Source organism: Mytilus galloprovincialis, chromosome 10, assembly GCF_965363235.1.
Source record: "Mytilus galloprovincialis chromosome 10, xbMytGall1.hap1.1, whole genome shotgun sequence".
NCBI classification, from domain to species: Eukaryota; Metazoa; Mollusca; class Bivalvia; order Mytilida; family Mytilidae; genus Mytilus; species Mytilus galloprovincialis.
The window spans coordinates 90,161,380-90,185,858 of NC_134847.1; the positions used below are offsets into that span (position 1 = coordinate 90,161,380).

Sequence of the window (24,479 nt, forward strand, 5' to 3'; positions counted from 1 at the left end):
TCTGTTGTCCTTACATTTAAAGTATATTTATAGGCAAAATATTTAGTAAGAATGTAGGTTATGTTAAAAGAAAAAAGGTAATGCGTGTTAGATATATTGAATTTCAAGGTTTTATCAAATTTGAACAGTGAAAATCTGAGAAAAAAAGAGCAGTCAATTTATTCATACATATCTTATTTCTATTTTGATTGTTGAAATACAGTCGAGATGTTGTGATTGTTTGCAAATATTTCATAATATGTACGTATAGGATTGAGGCTTCATTAAAACTGCAAACCCTAGAAACAGGTCTTTTTCATAGAAATTTGAACGTGCTATTTTTTTACGGCGTGTTTAAAATGTAATATGAAGTACAAGGTACTGTGATACATTTAATTGCTTGAATACTTAGTAAGCGTCTTTAAATTATACCACTGCGCAAAAGGATAAATGACAGAATTGCATTTTGAATGGTCTTTTTATATTTATTTAATATATATCCTTACGTAAACATTTAATAACTTAATCATTAACCGATTTATGTTCAGTGATCTAAATGTGAAAAATCATATTAAAAAAACTTAAATGACTAGGTATCAAAATTAGACAACAAAGTTAATTGCGTACATACTAATTGCTGTGAGAAGGAAGGAAAATATCTGCAGTATACTATTGTTGTGCCAATGTAATAGAAAATATCTGCAGTATACTATTGTTGTGCCAATGTAATAGAAAATATCTACAGTATACTATTGTTGTGCCAATGTAATATATGTTTTCTATACAGAACGCAAGCCTGTAAGTATGAATTACATTACTATTTCATAGAAGTACTTTACACGCATGAAACTGTGTGCAAAAAGTGAATTCACAAAAATACTGAACTCAGACATGTCAGAGGAAAATCTAATCGGAAAGTCCATAATCACATGGCAAAATCAAATGACAAAACACATCAAAAACGCATGGACAAGAACTGTCTCAACAAATTCCGTTATATTTACAATGATGCGTGAATTAAACAGACATTAATAAATAAAATAGTCACAACATGGGTACAGCAGTCATCACCGTGTAACAATTTTAAAAGGAACAGTTAAACAGAACACAAAAACATCTATCTACATTCATTGATTCACGTGTCTGACGTCAGAAAATTTATACGTCACATATATTTGTCGTTCAATGTATATACAAACAATTTTAAAATTTCACATGGCCAATGTTAGCATACCAGGTGAATAAATCAAAATTATGTAAGAATTAATTTCAGAAATAGACCGAGATTTAAAATAGTCCAAAAGTTGTATAGAATTTATAAAAATCCACAAATAGTTCATTCCACTACGCGATTGAATAATTTTGACGTTTTTGGTTCAACATATTTTCTAATTCATAATATATCATAATGACATATAATAGAACACTATCATACTGACGGGATCTTATAAAGTACAGAGTCGCGTTTTTTTTTTTAAAGAACCAAAGAAACACAAAAAGTCGCATATAAAAAACACACCGGCAAAAAAAATGAAGATAATGCAAACACATTGACGGGATGTTTAAGTACCGAGCCACGTTAAATGGATATCACATAAAACAATCCAACAGTAAAAGTAATATTAATAATAGAACAAAGACAAATGAAAGAATAATATAACACGTTGTTAAGATGATAAATAACATCAGTACGCAGAATCTATAGATCAAGACCATCATGTATTATTTGTGAAGTTGATACGGAATATTTATAAACAAGGTCTTGGTGAAACACCAATATTTAAAAAAGCAAATAATAACTGAAGGTATGATCTATAAATAGTTCGGATATAACATAGAACCTTCATCTGTGAGAATATATATACACGACGCATTATAAATTAAGGATCACTTCGATTTGAATTATGGTGTGATATTGTATTAAACAACATAAAGAAAGGCACCATTGGTTTAAAAAGAAAATAGTACTCTTTAGGTCACACCTGAAATATAACTGTCACCTTAATAAAATAAATGCATTTAAAACCAGGTTTAATCCATATTTTTTTACATAAGAAAATGCCTGTAAGTCATGAATATGACAGTTGTTATCCATTCGTTTAATGTGTTTGAGCTATTGATTTTGTCATTTGATTAGGGACTTTTCTTTTTGAATTTTCCTCGAAGTTCAGTATATTTGTTATTCTTCTTTTCCCTAATTAGACTTTTCAAAAATCAATATCTATTCTAATCGACCAAATATTAGATATATTCAGATTATTCTTTTTAAAAGAAAATAATCATAGCTTTTCTAATCATTATACATTTATTCCTTTATGATGGCTGTTTAACGTAACTACATGTACATTTGCAAATCAATAGTAATTGAATAGATTACATAAAGTAATCTTTTAGAGATTAACTATGTTTTGCAAATATGAATTTTAAAGTTCTGCGAAACTATTCCTATTTTTATTTTAGTCAGCGAACCGACTAAACGTACTCATATTATCTCGAAAGATTATAATATAACAAAAGCTTCATATACATTCATACAAACATGATCAACTGATTTTATATATCCTGACAGCTGCTTTGTGTTCTGACATCAATCATTTGAAAACCTGCAATTAAATGTTATAAGTAGAACAAATATTGTAGGACGATTAAGGTGAACATTTTTTAATATCTTTTAGAATGAAATGGGTACAAGTTGAAATATAGTTTAAACAAAACTAAGTTTATTTCCTAGAGGGAAAATCCTAACTATAAAAAAAAATATCTACGTTTCTCCTTAACCATGGCTATTATTTCAAAGTTTGCTAGCGAAACTATGTCGTTGTAAAAGTCTGCATTTTTTATCTCTATAACGTGGATGAACCAATGGTTAATTACTCATTTTCAAAAGACAAGTAATTAGTGTGGCACATGTACCAATTTGAATGACAAGTTTTCTTGAAAGGCCTCTTCTAGATGATCTGTATATATTTCACATATTATGATAAACCATTGAAACATAAAATCAAATGTTTCAACGTGCGATTACTACAACATAGGGTTTGAGTTCTACCTGTAATTTGATATTTGGTTGCGTAACAGAAGATAAACTAGGTGAAGTTATATTAGTAGGCAATGTTATAAGGCACATAATATTATAGTGAAGCTCGAATATTCCCAATTGGAATTTACTGAACCCATATATAAATCGTATTCGGTCACTAGCACACCGTGTAACGAATTTATTTTACCGACTATTTTTGCATGTGGTCTGTATACTAGTTGCCTATCAAAGTGGAAAAATCTTCAATACCGTAAGTATTAAGAACATACTACCATTTGCCTATACCAAAACAGACGCAAAAATAACAACCTATAAGCGTTAAATATGTTTTATGATTTTGTTCAATCGGTTATCATCAATTTTTTTGTCTATTGAAAACTGTAAGAATATTATCTCAAGATTACGTTGTTTCCTGTTCCGCGTTGTGCATGAATTAATGCTGCGCTTTCTTTATATCATGCAAGAATGGACTTGAAATTTCACAACATTGACAACAAATACAAGCATAGATGGTTGCGGTGAATAAAACACTTACTTAGTGCTGATAAAATTACTCCTGTCCATTACTTGTATTTGGTCCTGTGGTTGGTAAACATTCATGCTAAGCTATCGTAAATTCGCCTTTTCTTCCAATAACAAATAATTGCCCGTTTATTCCATACATTCTTCTTTTGAAGGTCTATGCTTTTTATGACTAATATGTTTAATAGATGTTTATGCACAGTTAAGTTGGTTCAACTGAATTATGTTATTTGGCGCAATTGAATCATTTGAAAAGTTATATTTGAGTCAAATATAACATTGTGAGACTAGCAATGAGTAAAAATGAACTGCAGCCATTTTGTTTCGTCTTATGCTTTTGAGAACAACACATTAAAATTTCATTTCTTACTTATAAAAATACACCATTTTTATTGTTAAAATACATCATTTTTATTGTTATTAATTTCAGGACAGCTAGTATGACTTAAGACAATGTCGGACTGCTGTAAACAACATAGTAAGTGTATTGGCTTTGTATTGGTACTGGTTTTATTTATTGGTTTGATTATTGGCATGTCCAATGTGCTTCACAACAAGAAAGACGAAAAGGACCGTAAACCAGTATACTATCCACAGCATTCGTCTTCGACATCGTTCCTTGGCAATATCGTTGGCCAACCATCTCGACTCCAATGGAAAAATACCAGCACTAACTCCTTTATCAAATACAACCAGCGGATGGATAGATTTATTGTGAGAGAAAGTGGTATTCTTCTTATCTGGCTGTCGTTACAAATTGATGTGAAGAACATGGGAAAAGACACAATTTATTCTGCGTGTATTGAATACAGCAATGATAATTTTAAATGCACGGCCACAATTTATAAGAACTTGGATGCAGGAACTATTCAAGTAAAGGATAAACTGTTTGTACTTCCGGGATTTTATTTTACAATAAATGTTGATCAGACGTTCTTACTAAATATACCTGGAAACTCTAACATCATAGTGATGGATAAATCCTTCAATGGTGGATTGGGGATTCAAGGCAATATTACAGAGTATCATTAATTACAAGAAATCATAAGAATTGTTTTTAAACACAACAAAAAAAACTAAACATGATATTATAGTTCCTATATTATTGTCTATTGGTCAGTTTTTACCTGTTTTAATTCATCAAGTTTATATTTTCTGCATTAGGTATTGTCAAGCATTGGGTAAAACTCTGCTGTTTCATTCGTTTTTTTTAATTGACTATTGCAGAATAAAAACAAAAAGGAATATGCATTTCATGGCAACATTAGTACCTTATGCATGCCGATTGTTGTAACTGCAGTATAGTCATTCCCTTTTCATAAAGACCAATTAATAAGCTCGTTCTTCGATCCGAATTTCAAAATCCGTTTTACTTTTCAACTCGACAGACCACATGTCCATAAAAAAACATTTCTATATTAAGCGATGTAAAACTTCATTATCTCACAGCTATAATCTATACCCTATACTTACTCTTCCTTTCTAATACAACATAACTATAATCCTCAACCTATTATACTCACTCCTCCCTTCTGACGAATTATTCGTCTTCCTTTCTATAAAAATGTAATTTGTCTCCATCTTTTTTCCCTTCCCAATACATAAACGCATATATGAAATCCAGTAATTATTATTGTTAAGTTCATTTTAGTAACTTTTTTTCTGTCGTCTGCCTTTCATCATATAAATGAAGTGTGTAACAGTATAACTTTTTTGTGTATGGAAACGGATAAAAATGAGAGCATTGTTCTTATTAATTCGTAAATTCATGGGATGTGTCCGTTCTTATTCTATAATTTATATTTTGTTATGTACTATTAATCTATTCAGTCATATATTTCACTGTCCGGAGATTTTTTTGTGTTTGTATTGTATTCCTGTCAGGTATGTTGTTTTTCATTTTAGCGGTATTTTCAACATATCCATATAAGATGGAGTTTGTGGCTAGCCATAAAATGAGGTCTAACAACCACTTTTACTAAAACTGTCCTGTATCAAGTCAGGAATATTGCAATTGTTATAAGATCGTTCGTTTCTATGTATGCGTGGGTCTTATTTTGTATAACAGCTAAGTGTTTCTGTTTTTTTCCTCTAATCGTTGATGTGTTTCAACCGATTTTCGTTTGTGACCCGGATTGGTCTTCGGTTAATCGATTTAGGACTATAGTCACTATTGAACAGCGATACACATCTGTTGCCTTTATGTATAACATTTTTAAAATACCTGTATATACACTTAATTCTTACTTCTAATACTTAAACATGATGAGTTTAATGATAAAATATCTTTACACATATTTTTTTGTCATCAAATTGACATCTCATCACTGTTTTTGTGTGACAATGTGAGTCGCTGTACCCTCGTGTCTTTTTCTGGTCAAAACCCTGGAAGTGTGCTGATATATGATAACACTTCTATGTAATTATATAAGTAATGATAAAAGTAAGATGTATGTATGCAATAAACAAAATAACAAATAAGCCCATGGACGAAAACATGAAATAAAATATAACACAAAAGAAATTGTATTATTATTATTGAATTAAAGAAAATTAAGATATTCAAATGATCATACTCTAAAAGAGGGACGAAAGATACCAGAGGCACAGTCCAACTCATAAATCGAAAATAAACTGACAACTCCTGGCTAAAAATGAAAAGGACAAAAAGACAAACAATAGAACACATGACACAGGATAGAAAACTAAAGAATAAGCAACACGAACCCCACCAAAAACTAGGAGAGATCTCAGGTGCTCCGGAAGGGTAAGAAGATCCTGCTCCACATGTGGCACCCGTCGTGTTGCTTATGTTATAACAAATCCGGTAAATAGTCTTATTCGGTAGGTCAAATTCATAAAAGGGAAGAGGATTGTAGTAAGAAACATATCCGATATCATTTGTGAAACGGTTATTCCATAACGGTCAATTGCAACCAACTCGTGGTGGCGTCTGTAAAATATACGAAGGGATGATTTCAACTTCACCGTTTGGAACTCTTGGTTTAATAGCTTCCTTGTTAGCAGCAACCCTCTATCAAGAAAATCATGATAGGAAATGCAAACACGGGAATATAGTATCAATTGGGAGATATATACCCCGTATGCAGGTGCTGCTGGACTGTTGCTACTAAAAAATGGAAAGTTCACAATTGGAAAGCTGAAATCATCTCTTTTGTCATAAAGTTTTGTTTTAACCGACCCTCATTGTCAATTTTTAGATGGAACACTTTCAAGATATGAGGCCGACTTAACAGTATATGTTGTATTCTTTATCTCTAGTTCGATGGGATAGATGCGTTCAACATAGTCACCAAATTCTGAATTATTTAGTGAAAGAACGTCATCTGTATAGCGGAAAGTAGAGTTAAAGGAAATTGCTAACTTCTTATCTTTTTTCATAAGAAGTTCCTGTATGAAGTCAACCTCATAATAATAAAGAAACAAACAAGTCGGCAAGAAGAGGGGCACAATTGGTTCCTATTGGAATGACGACAGTCTATTGAAAAACACGTCCTCTGAACGTAACAAATCTGTTGTCAATCACTAATCAAGCATTTTGATGAGCGTGTTCTTTGGTTTTTTAAACTCTTTATATTGTCATAAGGTATAGCTGTTGTTACTGGTCATTTAATTGTCTATGTGAGTATGAGGAGCTGCACTCTAATGTTGTCTTCGTTCTATAGGTTGCATTCCTGTAAATATTGACAATGTAATTTCCCATACGAACTCCTTTTACGGCTAAAACTGTACCACTTTTACTATGAAGTTTTGAAAAAAATCTTATCCTAGAATTGAAAGTTCATATGTGTAATATTGTAACTTTCATTCATTCATAAATATCTATACAGTTCAGAGTTCACGCACGTGTTGTGTTGATGGACATAACAGATAAGGTCGTTTGTGTTGATTAGTTAGCTGGAGCATTATATTAAAGTATCTTAATCAGTACACATGGCTTGTCTCTTAGTTAATATATATAGGCTACAAACGTTACATTGGCGACGAGGATAAAAAAAAAGTTGGTAATGTTTAAAAATGTATTTCTATGGATTTAATAATTAGTGACACTGATAATCAAACCATGGCTGCATCTTTACCAACTTTTCCGAGTTTTCCGGTACATGAGAATAATGCTGAAATAAGGTGGCGTAAATGGATAAGTAGACTAGAAAATTTATTCATTGGTTTAAACATTAAGGACAGCAAACGACAAAGAGCACTCTTGTTACATTACGCTGGAGAAGATGTCAACGAAGTCTTTGATACCCTTGACAATACAGGAGAAGACTTTTCTGCCGCTAAACACAAGTTAACCGCTTACTTTGCTCCGAAAAAGAATACGGAATATGAAATCTACAAATTTGGGCAAGCCAAACAAACATCTGATGAAACTATCGACAGTTTTCACACGAGACTACGCCAGCTAGCTGTAATCTGTGAATTTACGGAAACATCTAAAGAAGTGAAATCGCAAATTATCCAAGGTTGTCATTCAACTAGACTAAGACGAAAAGCTCTTCGGGAAGACACGACCTTTGAAGGATTAATTTCATCTGCTAGAGCGTTAGAACTTTCCAAAAAACAGGCAACGGAAATTGAACAATCAGACAAACAATCCGCAAATGCTGTGAGAAAAGGAGTTGGAAGACGTCGCAACGGACCACGATTTCTACAGACGCAAACTGACCAAAACGTAAAGAAAAAGACTAATTGCAGAAACTGCGGAGGAGACTTTCCGCATGCAAACAAGTGTCCTGCATTTGGAAAAAGCTGTAACTCATGTAAAAAGTTGAATCATTTCGCTTCTGTATGTAGATCCAAACGTATGGATGGAACTAGCACTTTCAAACGAAAAGTAAACAAAGTTGACAATTACGAACATGACGATGCTCATGACAGCAGTTCAGATGATGGTTACGTATTTGGATTAAGAGAAAATACTGTGAATAAAGTACAGAAAGGACAACCGAAAATCAACGTGAAAATCAATAATTCTAATGTGGATATTTTAATTGATACAGGATCAAGTATTAATGTTATTGATGAAAGCACTTTATTGTGCTATGATACATCTGTTGAATTAAGCATAGTGCCAGTCATTTCGGCAGTAGCAGATAAACATGAAATATTATGCAATAAATATAGCGATGTGTTCAATGGAATTGGAAAATTAAAAGATGAAAAAGTGAAAATTCATATTGATGGAAGTGTAAAACCACGGGGGGGGGGGGGGGGGGGGGGGGGGGGGGGGGGGTAACTTCCTATTATTGGGTATACGGGGATGTGCCAAAAATAAGGGTCATAATTTTGCGAGATTTTATATAAGAATGACCCTCCTTTTTAATGACATCCTATATTAAAATGCATTTACGTTTGATAACTGTATATTGATTTGGGGTATGATCTACATATCATATATAAATATGCTATTGAGAATCCTACATTATTAATGGTCAATTATTATATTAAATTAAATCAATTCATTTGAAAGTTCACCTATCAAATAAGTTCCCAAATGAACCCCGGAAATTTGTCTCCTGATTTCTTCTTCAATAACGTTTTGACGTCATATTTTAAATATTGTATATAAGTATAGGTCATTCTTTCTTAAATATTTATATAACTATAGGTACTGAATTTCAGTGAATGTTATATTAAAATGGGTACGTTTTTTGAGGCAAAAATGGCACACCTCTACCAAAAAAATATCGAAGTTACCCCCCCCCCCCGTGTGTAAAACCAGTAATACAACCACATAGGCGTATTCCGTTTCACATTCGCAAACAAGTAGAAGCAGAACTTGAGAAACTCGAAAAACAGGATATAATTGAAAAGGTTGAAGGACCAACACCTTGGGTGTCCCCGATAGTTGTGGCCCCTAAACCGAAAAACAAGAACGAAATTCGATTATGCGTGGATATGAGGGAACCGAACAAGGCTATTTTGTGTTCACGTCATATTACACCAACACTTGATGATATGATCTTGGATTTAAACGGATCTAAAGTATTCTCGAAAATGGACCTTCGAAGTGGATATCATCAATTGGAATTAAACGAAGAATCCCGAAACATCACAACCTTCACGACACACGTAGGATTACGTAGATACAAACGACTCAGTTTTGGTGTTTCATCAGCCGCGGGGTTATTTCAAAACACACTTAGTAATGCACTTGAAGGATTAGACGGAGTTCGAAATATATCCGATGATATAATCGTATTTGGAAGGAACCAGGACGAACATGATAAACGATTGGAAAAATTATTTGCACGTCTTAAAGAGAAGAACTTAACATTGAATAAGGCAAAATGTGAATTTAATAAGAACAAACTTGAATTCTATGGTCATATTTTTAGTGCAGATGGCATATCACCGATCCAAGAAAAATAAGCGCTATCAGGAACACGACAATACCGAAAGACGTAGGTGAGATTCGTAGTTTTTTAGCAATGACCAATTATGTTGGACGTTTCATTCCAAATTACTCAACTATAACTGAACCGCTCCGTAGATTAACAAAGCAGGATTCCAAGTGGGAATGGACAACTAAACAACAGAAATCATTTGACAAGTTAAAGAATGAACTTGTTGCTGACCGTGTGATGTCATACTTTGACCCTAACAAAGAAACAATGTTGATAGTAGATGCAAGTCCCGTTGGATTAGCTGGATTATTAACACAAAATGGGAAAATAATCGCATACGCAAGCCGATCATTGACAGACGTTGAAACACGCTATTCGCAAACAGAAAAGGAAGCATTAGCAATTGTATGGGCAATTGAACATTTTCACCTTTATTTGTACGGACAATCATTTACATTGGTATCCGATCACCAACCTCTTGAAACTATATTCAACAGTCCAAAGGCAAAAACACCAGCACGCATTGAACGATGGAGATTAAGATTACAGGGATACAATTTCAAAGTACAGTACAAACCAGGAAAGGTGAACGCGGCCGATTATTTATCAAGACATCCGACCCCGACTACATCTATTGCATGTAAACATACTCAATTAGCTGAAGAGTATGTTCGATACTTAACTGACAACGCTGTGCCGAAGGCAATGACCCTTAGTGAGATAGCTGATAGTACACAAAAGGACAGTGACCTGCAAACCGTAATTACTGCATTAAAATCAAACAGGTGGGACAAGTATGAGAGTAATACGCTAGATACATTCTCAAGATTACGATACGAATTAACAGTCGTTCCCGTTAATGATATGGAGATCATACTGCATGATAATAGAATCGTTATTGCGAAAGATTTACAGATGCGTGTAATTGACCTTGCACATAAAGGGCACCAGGGCATAGTACGTACAAAGCAGTTGTTACGTGAAAAGGTATACTTCCCTGGAATAGACAAACTTGTAGAACTAACATGTAAATCATGTATACCATGTTTAGCGTCAACCCCGAAAAATGTTTTCGAACCGTTACAAATGTCTGAGATACCGAATAATGTATGGGAGAATCTCAGCATGGACTTTTGTGGACCATTTCCGAATGGATATTACGTTATGGTAATAATAGATGAATACTCAAGGTATCCTGTAATTGAAACCTTAACCAGTTTAACCGCAAAGTCTGTCATACCGCTATTAGACAAAACTTTCTCAATTTTTGGAATACCGAAAGAACTGAAAACAGACAACGGACCGCCGTTTAATTCAGGAGAGTTCCGAAATTTTGCAGATAACATGGGTTTTAAGCACCGCAAAATAACACCATTATGGCCTCGCACTAACGCGGAAAGTGAAAGATTCATGAGAACTATAGGGAAAGCAATTCGTGCAGCTCAAACGGAACATCGTAGTTGGAAGCAAGAAATACACACATTTCTTCGCAATTATAGAGCAACACCACACTCAACAACTAACGTGTTCCGGCAGAACTTTTATTTGGAAGGAAAATTAACACAAAAATGCCGAACATTTTAATAAATGACCAAGCCGACAGTGAAGTTCGAAAAGAAGACCACAAGAACAAAAGTAAAATGAAATTATACTTCGAGAAAAAACATTCAGTAAAAGTACCTGATTTTACAGTAGGAGATACCGTACTAGTTAAACAGGAAAAGAAAGATAAACTATCTACCCCGTACAATCCTCAACCATTAACAATCAAGAATAAAAAGGGTAGTATGATTACGGCAACGAACGAACAACAAAAAGATATAACCCGAAATTCGTCACACTTCAAAAACACCCCGTATAACCCCGATACAAATGAATCCGGACGTTGACGCGTTCGAAGCGATAATCAGGACATCATTTGGGATGACAACAATTTCGAATGCCTCTCTAAAACATATTTCAGTATATATAAATATGTCAGTGTGCAAGTTAGTTTATTTATTCAATTATACAGTTGTTGTAAGTTTTATATATTGCTTAGAACGTTTGATAAATCTGCTAGACGCAAAACGCACATACGTGGTGCAATTTTATACGTTTTACGAGATAAACAATGCTGAATATATTTTCGTGCATACACTTTTGCGTATTAATGCCTTAAGCAATAATAAATAACTATACATTGAATTACTACGTGCCTTCAAATGTTCCCTAGAACTCAAAATAAACGCAATATCATACTTTTTAAGTTTTCTCTTACTGTATCGTTCGTCTCACCAAATGTGTCGAGTTCGTTGTGCGTTTTTAAATAATCACTGTACAGTTCGTTGACAAAAACTGTCATAAATCACTTTCTTATTAAGGTATTCGAGATGGCATCGACGACCTTTTTTCTGTATGTTATTGTAAATTTTTATCTGTTAACATAGTCGAAGTAGTTGAACATAAAATATCAGTCATCCAAAGCCAAAATTACAATGTTTAACCAGTGTACATCTAATAGGAATGTTTCTATTGAAAATTTGGACTTTCAACGTTATTCCAGATGAAATAAACTGTTAATAAATATATTCCAGAGGAAATAAAGTTTCAAAAAGTAAAGTACTGCCAAAACTTTTTTTTAATTACTATTTCTTTTCACAATTTGAGGCTCTTTCAAATGCCGATGTTGGTCCAAATTCGCCTAAACGAAAGCAGCCATAAGAACTCGTTGAACTTAGTTTGCCGAGTGCCTTAGATGGCATTCCAACTGTTTTTTTTTCATATAGATGTGGTGTGTTGGCCAGTGAGACAACTTTCCAACAAAGTTTATATGAAGTACATGTAGGTGTATAAAGCAATTATTATAGTTCAACATACAAAGGTCAACAATGAAGTAAAACTATACCGTATAGTCAGCTATAAAAGGCTCCGATATATAAAAGAAGATGAAACATATAAAACTAGAAAACTAAGTAAGGAGTAATTCAGTGGTTGTCGTTTGTTGATGTGTTACATATTTGTTTTCGTTCTTTTTTTTTTATACATAAATAAGTTTGAATAATATTAGGTTGGTCCCCTCCGTAAAACATTCAGTATGCCTTCGGAATATACAAATATTAACGGTCGGTATGAGCTAATGATGGCCTTGAACTTGAACGTTTCGGTTCCCGGTTTGACGACGTCCACATACGGTACCAGTTGAAATGGCGTTAAACGTCAGACTGAAGTAATTTCTTGATCATTTCGTGGAAACATCCCAAACTCATTATTTCTTGATTTTATAATAGGGGGAAACATAATTATATTAAAGATCATTAAAGCAAAGGCTTTTAATCGGGCATCGGAAAAATAGCAAATATGATATTTGATCAGCTCTGATTAATATAATTCAGCTATTTCTATAGAAATCTATTGCATCATCATAAATTTGATAAAAAAAGATATATACACAATATGACATAGACGATCGCATAGCTAAAAAAAAACTTGATTGCTTTTGAAATAATAGCTAGTTATTTGAATTGCATACCATATCTTTAAATGAAATAGGTTTCAACTTGGCTTCAGCTTACCAGGGACTTGCTATTCTAACGGGACTTGTCTCTATTATTTTTAATTAATTTTATTATTATCATGTATACATAAAATGTTCATCTGCTAACTTATATTCTATTTTTCCAGCGCCGGTAAAATATCCATTTCTATAGAAATAGGCTGTTTTGCCAGTTTGAAGTAAGATATTTCACACAGTGCCGGCAATATAGTAACTGCCTTTTATTTTACAACAAAGACATATAGATTACATGTCGACTGCTTTCCTCATTCAATAATTTTCGTGAAATGTACGAGCTTATCATAGATAGCCGATAGAGCGACGATATAATTTATAGGTCAACAAATGAGGTTGGTTAACTTAGAAGGGTCCTGATCCCAAAACCCGGTCTTAAAAACACGAAATCCCGAGGTCCCGAATTTAAATAAATTAAAATCCCGACATCCCGAAATTCGGAGAAAGAAATCCCCGGGGATCCCGAAATCCTGAGCTTAAAAAGTAAGATCGATAAGGCCTCCTATCCCTTCCTCATAAATCTCATAAATGATGAATAAAAACTTTATTGGTGGTACACCATCAGGCTGTTGTTTGATATGTATACACGAGTGGGGGGCTAAATCGTTGTTATTTTAAAACTCTCTCCCTTTAAGCAATGACACATTCCAAGCCCCCCCCCCCCTTTCCATTTCCATTTTTTTAATCCCACATCCCCACTTTTATCTATCCCTGTCCGGTAAACATAAAAACAGCTTACCTGTTGGTGACCTTCCGCTGTTGTTTTTTTCTATGGTCGGGTTGTTGTCTCTTTGGCACAATCCCCATTTCAATTCTCAATTTTATTGTTATAATTATGCCCTGACCATGGCCTTTTAGAGATTATTTTTTTATTCATATTTTTACAGAAGTGAAATGTCAAAATAGATCCATGTCTGTTCCTAGTAATAAGATAAGTAAAAAATCTATGTCCTCCTTTTAACTGGTGTATTGAAGGTTTTTTTTCCAAAAAAAATTAATTAAGAAGCTTATTCTTGTTTTGAAGAATCCCACCTGGACAATTATAAAGTACATGCAATTCTTTCAACTTCCAAACTTTTTTTAAAGTGCTTTATTTTTTTTTGTATGCTATAAATATAAATCAACAAACACTTACAGTAATGACACGAGCGCATGATACGCCCGTCACATTTTCACAGAATAAATTACTTCTCAATGTCATATTTGAAATTTATGAAAATCAAACAGGAGATTACATTAATAGATATAAACAATTCACCAAAATTTCATAATATTTGCTGACGCATTGTTCAGTTATTGTCCGAAAACTGGAAAATCCCACCTTTTTTAAATTTAATAAAACCCCATAACTCAGAAATGTAAAATCTAAAATTTATGAAATTATAAACATCAACAGATATAAACGTTTCACTAAAGTTTCTAGTCCGAGATTACTCTGACATCCAACAGCTGTTTTGCCAGACAAGCTTGGGTTGTGGGATCACGTCTTGCAGAGTAATCTCGGACTACAAAGATTCACGAGAACGGCTGAAAGCATTTTTTAGTTTTTCTCAAATTCTAGAGAAATTCCTTTTTCTGACAAATATATGACTCTGTAACTCAGAAACGTGAAATCTAAAATTTATAAAAATCAAAAGGGAGCTCTTGTCAATAGATATAAACAATTCACCAAAATTTCGCATGTTGGTGAAAGTATTCTTTTTAATGAAAAAAAAACTCGGAAACGTAAAATCTTTATCAAATAAAACAAAATGGAGCTCACGTCAATAGAAATAAACAAAGTTTTATGCAAATTGGTAAATGGGTTTTAAAGTTAATGTCCAACATGTTGACGGACGGACAGACAGGCAACTGTATTATACCACAATATGTTCCGTAAACGGGCATATATAAATTATCTTGATTCTTAATGTCTTTTCTGTTGCCATCTTAACTAGTTGAAAAGATATAAACTTAAGGTGAAGCTATATCTTAATACAGGAAATAAAATACTATATATAGTACCCGCCCTAGAACAATTACCCTCAAACTCAATCCCAGCCTTCTCTTTGTACATGTAGTACAAGTTTAGATAGATATTCTTAAACACAAGTAAATGTCTGGAAACTACAACCAGATGCTCCGCAGGGCGCAGCTTTATACGACCGCAGAGGTTGATAGGAATGTAGAAATTGCAAGGAACCAATATACCAAATAGTTAACATATTACTCATAATCATGGAAATTCACACAACAAAAATTGAAATGAGCCAGACGTCATATCTTGATACGAGTGCAGATATTGAACCCTGAAGGCTGAACAATATTTGACAAAACGTTCAAGCTTGATACAGCTTTGTATTTAGATTGTGATTAAAATTTGACACAGTAAAGGTTTCCGAAACCGAATGAATGTGGTCTATGCATGTAAAAAAAATAAAATTAGACATATACCTGCATTTACATTAGGGTCCAGTATCCAAAATCTAAATGTTTGGGTAGATTTAGCATTTTAAACCACCAACAAAACATATATATTTTTAACTAATTTTTGACCCTACGGACCTTAATATGAGCCAATTTGAAAACCATGACAGACCCAAAATCAAATAGTATCAAGTACACTGTTAGATCCAGCATATCAAAGAAACTAACAAAATTCAATTTATGTTGAAACCAAACAAAACTACATTTTGGACCTAAAAAGACTTTTGTCATTTCGGGGCCTTTTATAACTGACAATGCAGTATGGGCATTATTCATTGTTGAAGGCTGTACAGTAACCAATAGTTGTTGATTCTGTGATTTCTCGTGTGGAGAGTTGTCTCATTGGCATTTATACTACATCATCTTTTTTACATTCAATGTGGACGAAATTCCAAAAGGACTCAAAAAGTTTCATTTTGGACCTTTTGAACCTTAAAATGGACCAATTTTAAAAATTAAGACACAAAATGAAAATTCTGAACACACAGTTATATCCAGCATATCAACCAAACTAACAAATTTAATATTTGTTGTAATCAAACAAAATTAAAATTATCTCAATATGGACCAAATTCAAAAAGGACTAAACAAGAATGTGTCCCCAGTACATGGATGCCCCACTCGCACTATCATTTTCCATGTTCAGTGGACCATGAAATTGGGATCAGAACTCTAATTTTACATTAAAATTAGAAAGATCATATCATATGGAACATATATACTAAGTTTCAGGTTGATTGGACTTCCAACTTCATCAAAAACTACCTTTACCAAAAACTTTAACCTGAAACTGGACAGACGAACAAACGCACAGACCAGAAAACATAATGGCCCTCTAATATCGGACTGTGCGGTGGGGCATACAAATTAGAAATAGTGTGTACACTGTTAGTTTTGGCTAATCAAAGAGACTAAACAATATTTTTTTTAATGAATTCAAACAGTTTTTTTTATTTTGGACCCTTAACATGCTTAAGACCTCAATGTTGACCAATTTAAAAACGGGACCCAAAAATCCAAAATAGCATAGAAAAGGACCCCACAATTTTAAGACTTTGAATTAAACCCCATTGAAACAATACCGTTTGTATAAATTGATACATTCTATGTTTGCCCAAACAAACAAGAGACTACTATATTGGACTAATGTCAACAACAGGGCACTATTAATCAATATTTTCTGTCACATAAACATTATAGAAGATATACAATCAATTTATGAAATAATAAGTTGTAGAAAAGTAGAGACAATAACCTCTTTTTGGGCAGCAATAAACTCAGTAAATAAATATAGATTTTAATTCTTAAATTCATTATTAGAAATACATTTATGGAACACAATTGGATCTTTTATACGAAAAAAAACCCATAATTTTATCCCAGTGTTTCAGTTCATATTTTGACAAAATCCATCCATATATCTGCAAATAACAAAAATTTTGCACAAATTCTGACACCTCAGGTTGTATTGTCTGACTTCACATTACTCTTTAGTTCATTACTTCACATCTTGGTAGTTTTAAACCATCAGTTCACTTGTTTATCATTGTTCCTGAAAGAAAAAAGTAAATATTATTGTACATATATACATGTTGTTGTACAATGTATGTAAAACAAAAAATTGTACAATGTATGTAAAACAAAAAATTATGCATACATCATGTCCATTAATGTGGCATGGAAAAAAATCCCCTTCTAGTTTTTATACATTTTGTATATATATCTCTTCTTGTTATATGTCATGGTATTTTCTGATATTTTTAATGCAGCAATTAAAAAAAAATGCTGACTTGTGATTTTATCATTTGGCAGAGGTAAAATTTCATATTTCTGACTTGTGATTAAGCTAATAAACACTGATGATGAGTTAAGATACTTGCAAGTGAATAATTCAACCTCATTGAATCCCTATTCATGTGATCTTCAATTAAACCCTTAGCAGGCTTAGCTAGAACTGGATTATGCATGGTTGATGTGTGTTAGGCTATTAATCAGTTATTAGAAAAGAATGTCAACATTGAAAGTGAAATAAAGGTAAATCATTAGATTGACTGATTCTATCCACAAAAAAATCATTCTTATACAGGTAAAATCGAAAACTAGCTTATTTTTTTAACCTTACAAGTTTATACATGTATATAAATACTTGTACATACTTGTATATATCAGTTAGACTGAAATGGTGATCCTAAATCACTGATTCAAGTAACATTTTGTCCAGAAATGTTGGAAGTAAGAGTTGTCTTTCTTTAATAATCACCAATTTTAAAAGTACTCAGTACTAGTAGTATAAATAAAACACTAGACTAAGTGATTTAATTTTATTGTACTTTAAATATACTGTACAATTTTTATGAATCAGGGACTAATTATGTTCATATATGAAATCCCATTTAGTTTATTTAAAATCACCTCAGTAAATAGTTTCTGGTGTTTTCTTTCATTATCAGGTATGGAATGTCAGACCTTTTTACTAGGGTCATCCCTCTGACAAACATGCAAGAAAGCTAGTCCTACTGTACCTAGGCCTTCTCGTGTCAAATACTGGTAAACCATTTCTGAAAGACAATTCAACTATAAACATTCATTTCAAAAATTCGGATAACACAAATCCAAGTGAGGTCAATAAATAGTCTTTTACATGTTTTAATCAAACAAGTTTTAGATCTATAGAATATAAACAAATTTCAAGACCTGCTTTCTTTCAAATTCCCTCATGAGATTTGTTAACCTGAATTTTCATACTCTACTAGAACACACCCGCGAAATCGCGGGCATTCAGAGCGTAGTTTAAAGTATGTAAAGTGTTGTTGGAAGAATTTTATAAAATATTGAATGAATGGAGAATTTCAGCAAAAGTATCATAAGTCATGGGTTATTGGGGACAGGAAAATGTTTTTTTTTTATCCCTCCTCCTTTATTTCCAAAATTCCGAATTTTTGGTTTTCTCTCAATTTCAATATGAACATACTTTTAGTATACATTATGACAATTTAAGTAAGGAGCCTGTAATTCAGTGGTTGTCGTTTGTTTATGTGTTACATACTTGTTTTTCGTTCATTTTTTGTACATAAATAAGGCCGCTAGTTTTCTCGTTTGAATTGTTTTACATTGTCATTTCTTTGTACATAAATAAGGCCGCTAGTTTTCTCGTTTGAATTGTTTTTCATTGTCATTTCGGGGCCTTTTAAAGATGAGTATGTGGTATGGGCTTTGCTTGTTTTTGAAGGCCGTACGGTGACCTATAGTTATTTTGGACGGTCTCTTGTGGAGAGTTGTCTCAACATGGCAATCATACCACACCTTCTTTTTTTTTGTAATCAATTGAATTGTAAAAGATTAATCATTAAATGATTGGAAAATTTCAGAAATGTATCAAAAGTTCACATGAATAATTTTAGCGCTTATCTGTATACTATATACATGATATAAATAAAGTGTCATGATTTACTTTCAATTCTAAGTTTACTAATCGATCCATGGTGGTCATTGATATAGTATACACCCTCTCTATTTAATAAACTCTGTGACCGCCGTGGATAGTAAACTTGAAAATGATAGCAGATAGAATTCTGAAAATACACTTTATTCGTAGAATATGTATGTTCAAAGTATACAGAAAAACGTAAACCGGAAGTCTAATCTGACTTAATATTTCGTCCAATGACGGGACAATATCCGGATGCCTTTTTTCTCGTTTTTCTCCCAAAATAACTCAATCTGAATAATCATATGAATGGATGACAAATGCGACTATGCACTGTACCCAAAGGACACAGAGGCGTGTTGATTAATGTATTGTGGAAAGAAGAGAAGCGACACCCAAAATGAGGTCTTCTCGTTTAATAGTATAGATTATATAAACAATGATATTTAAAACAGATATTCAAATGATTTTAAAGGATGTTTAAGCTTAAACAATATAGTTAGTACTGTTGATTAAAACACTTGTGACAATATACATTGTTAGAGGAGGATGACCGTTATCAGGATTCTCACTACAGATTTTCTTTTTTACATGACGAGTCAAGCAGTGAAAAGATGAAATTTTCTTGATACACTATACATATGCAAGCTCACAAAATTTTGAAAAGTTTGCAAGTACAATGTACATGATGTATGAATATTACTGAAACATACATGATGATCATCTGATGAGTTGAGCCTTTTCAACTAATATTTAGGATAAATTACATTGACAAACATGCAAGAAAGCTAGTCCTACTGTACCTAGGCCTTCTCGTGTCAAATACTGGTAAACCATTTCTGAAAGACAATTCAACTATAAACATTCATTTCAAAAATTCGGATAACACAAATCCAAGTGAGGTCAATAAATAGTCTTTTACATGTTTTAATCAAACAAGTTTTAGATCTATAGAATATAAACAAATTTCAAGACCTGCTTTCTTTCAAATTCCCTCATGAGATTTGTTAACCTGAATTTTCATACTCTACTAGAACACACCCGCGAAATCGCGGGCATTCAGAGCGTAGTTTAAAGTATGTAAAGTGTTGTTGGAAGAATTTTATAAAATATTGAATGAATGGAGAATTTCAGCAAAAGTATCATAAGTCATGGGTTATTGGGGACAGGAAAATGTTTTTTTTTTATCCCTCCTCCTTTATTTCCAAAATTCCGAATTTTTGGTTTTCTCTCAATTTCAATATGAACATACTTTTAGTATATATTATGACAATTTAAGTAAGGAGCCTGTAATTCAGTGGTTGTCGTTTGTTTATGTGTTACATACTTGTTTTTCGTTCATTTTTTGTACATAAATAAGGCCGCTAGTTTTCTCGTTTGAATTGTTTTACATTGTCATTTCTTTGTACATAAATAAGGCCGCTAGTTTTCTCGTTTGAATTGTTTTTCATTGTCATTTCGGGGCCTTTTAAAGCTGAGTATGTGGTATGGGCTTTGCTTGTTTTTGAAGGCCGTACGGTGACCTATAGTTATTTTGGACGGTCTCTTGTGGAGAGTTGTCTCAACATGGCAATCATACCACACCTTCTTTTTTTTTGTAATCAATTGAATTGTAAAAGATTAATCATTAAATGATTGGAAAATTTCAGAAATGTATCAAAAGTTCACATGAATAATTTTAGCGCTTATCTGTATACTATATACATGATATAAATAAAGTGTCATGATTTACTTTCAATTCTAAGTTTACTAATCGATCCATGGTGGTCATTGATATAGTATACACCCTCTCTATTTAATAAACTCTGTGACCGCCGTGGATAGTAAACTTGAAAATGATAGCAGATAGAATTCTGAAAATACACTTTATTCGTAGAATATGTATGTTCAAAGTATACAGAAAAACGTAAACCGGAAGTCTAATCTGACTTAATATTTCGTCCAATGACGGGACAATATCCGGATGCCTTTTTTCTCGTTTTTCTCCCAAAATAACTCAATCTGAATAATCATATGAATGGATGACAAATGCGACTATGCACTGTACCCAAAGGACACAGAGGCGTGTTGATTAATGTATTGTGGAAAGAAGAGAAGCGACACCCAAAATGAGGTCTTCTCGTTTAATAGTATAGATTATATAAACAATGATATTTAAAACAGATATTCAAATGATTTTAAAGGATGTTTAAGCTTAAACAATATAGTTAGTACTGTTGATTAAAACACTTGTGACAATATACATTGTTAGAGGAGGATGACCGTTATCAGGATTCTCACTACAGATTTTCTTTTTTACATGACGAGTCAAGCAGTGAAAAGATGAAATTTTCTTGATACACTATACATATGCAAGCTCACAAAATTTTGAAAAGTTTGCAAGTACAATGTACATGATGTATGAATATTACTGAAACATACATGATGATCATCTGATGAGTTGAGCCTTTTCAACTAATATTTAGGATAAATTACATTGAATTAAAAAGGCCAAAACTTTAACTGACAGAAAAATGTAAACAATTACAAACAATGTACTTGTTCTAAAGCCTTTAAGGTATACATATTTTGCCTTGCAAAAGTCTGCCTTGAGTCACAAGCCCAATGTCTGAGTCTGGTACATGCAAATTTAAAATAGATACAAATTTAGTAAAATAATTTTTGAGGGTCTTATGAAGGAAAAATGTGGAAATTTCTGGTGGCCGTGCTGAAAGCATTAATATGTGCCCCACTGTTTTAGGGTTTGTATGACCAAATGATTTATTGTCTGACATTTTGAGGGTCACACAAAGTTTGTGATACATAGCTGAAAGGCTTCAAAGCAAAAAAAAACTGTAAAAGCCTTTCAATACCTCATAATTATTTGGACTAACACCAAGCGTCATCGGATACAGACAGCCTGAGAACCTTTACTAAATTTATCAATATGTTTTTTTATCTTAGGTTTGTACATTTGTACTTCTTTCCAAAATTTCACTTGATGTAGCTGTAGGCCTCAGATCAAAATTAATTCCCTTTGTTCGTGGTCTAGGAATAAAGTTCCCAATTATTATATAGGGTATTTCTTCCCAAGTAATCTGTCTACTGTTTTCTTTGAAATGTTTACTATTAAAGTGGTCCTATCAGTTGCATTTATATTGAAATAAGTAAAACATGTGGAAAAAAATTATTGTTGGAAGTGAAAGTAGTGATTTGGCCAAAATGAAAGTAGGGTAGAAATTAGCCTTCGTCATTTATTCAAGATTCAAATCCTACCATTGGCATGCTAATAGGGCCCTCAAAAGAAAAAGCACTGATGGATTGTCCTGGACAAGTATATTTTATCAGAATAATAATGGTCTATATTAAAGCAGTTAAATTATTTCATGTTTGTAGCGGTGCAAATTTTTTAATTCAATTTGACTTTAACTAAGGCAGCAACCATTTGATTTTCTGGGGGGGGGGGGGGGCTATAGTTTTTTTTTCTGGACAAATTTTTTTTTTCGCCTGTGGCGAAAAACAATCTATTTTTTTCACGACAAGTCGAAAACAATTTTTTTCTTTCAATTTTAGCATTACATATAGTGGCAGGTGGCAGCTGAGGGTGAAACAATTTTTTTTTTCTCAAAATCAAAAACAAATTATTTTTTTCTCCAAAAACTGGAAACAAACTTTTTTTCCAAAAAAAACCATAGCCCCCCCCCCCCCCATAAAATCAAATGGTTGCTGCCTAAAAAATGCAATGTAGCCAAGGGGAAGAATAAATGTGTTCTGAGGCTGTATATGCCTCTATATAAATATGACACCGGGTGACCCCCCCTTTTTTTGGAGGGGGTCTACCATAACATAACGAATCCGGGTCCACTATAAACCCAGGTCTTTGAGTTGTAGACATGTTTTGAGGATCACCAGTGATCACTGCTTCTGAAATTGGTTGTGACTTGTGTACGCCTTTTCGGAGACCCCTCGCCCATGTTTCACATCATAAAAATACAACTTGTACAAATCTTTCTTTGTAAAAATAGAGGAAATTACTGATTTTTCTCGTCAAAAAAACGAGCAGCACGTTTATATTTTACTTAGAAAGCTTGCAAAGTTGTTTTTAACAAATTTTTGGGCTAAAGTTGCGAGTTTGACACAAAAAGAAGGGCCTCGCGGCCACTTCGAAAGCTTGCCCATCTGTGGGCGATTAATAATTGTTCAAAAAAATTATACCACACGAATCGGGTGAGTTTTGGCTATCTTACTTTCAAGATGGGCAACTTAAAATTACTCCACTCACCTGTATCGTGGCTTTCTGTAACCCACTACCATCTTCGAAGCGGCAAAGAGGAACAACAATGCGTAACTGCGCATGCTCGAGATCGTTCATTTCAAATAGTAAAATTAGCCCATACCGGACGGTATTGTCAAGAATTTCAATAACGGCCGGGAAACAGACTAGAATAATATGCAGTATGGGCGTTGCTCATTGTTGCAGGCCGTACAGTGATCTATTTATGTCTGTGTCATTTTGGCTTCTTGTGAAGAGTTGTCTCATTGACAATCATACCACATCTCCTATTTGTATTTTATATATAACGTTATCAACGAAACAAAATATGGCAGATCTATATAACCAATGTACTAACAGCACAACATGATAAAAACAACTGTATAATTGCAATTGGCTCAACTCAAAATGTCGGTCCAGGCACACACACCATGTACATAAAATATTGACAAAAGTGTTATTGTAGTAACTGAAAGTTATTTCAAAGCAAATTACAACTAAGAGGTAAATAATGTTACTAAAGTAGCAGTTAGTATATATCCAACGCAAACAGGTAAAGACGTAATAACACGCATTTTAATTAAAACTTGACGTGCAATGCCAAATATAAGTAAATAGTATCATGAGTATCGAGAGTATATACGATCTTATGAGTTCTCATAAATGTGCATAATTATATTGTAACAATGTTAAGTGATGTTTTGATTTAACAGGTACAGCAAAACTTTCTACATAGTAGCCAAATTATTTTTGTTCATCTATGTAATAATTTGGTAAAGGGTGAATGAGAGATCTACTAGTAGATATGGTCACTTTGGTCTTTTTCCGACCGGCAGTAAAACCTGCCCGAAGTTGGTCACCCGTTTAGATGT

General features: G+C 33.0%; 2 long non-coding RNA genes across 2 annotated transcripts; one reads left to right on the top strand and one right to left on the bottom strand.

Annotated features, from left to right (window-relative positions):
* The first annotated feature begins 424 nt into the window (after positions 1-424).
* Positions 425-4,472, top strand: LOC143048733 (uncharacterized). Its single transcript, XR_012969924.1, has 2 exons — positions 425-777; positions 3,972-4,472. It is a non-coding gene; the product is annotated as an uncharacterized LOC143048733 (long non-coding RNA).
* Positions 4,473-17,212: 12,740 nt separating this feature from the next.
* LOC143049454 (uncharacterized) lies at positions 17,213-23,773 on the bottom strand. The gene is made up of 3 exons (XR_012970251.1): positions 23,617-23,773; positions 18,341-18,486; positions 17,213-17,480 (listed from the first exon to the last, which is right to left on the bottom strand). It is a non-coding gene; the product is annotated as an uncharacterized LOC143049454 (long non-coding RNA).
* Positions 23,774-24,479: the final 706 nt, after the last annotated feature.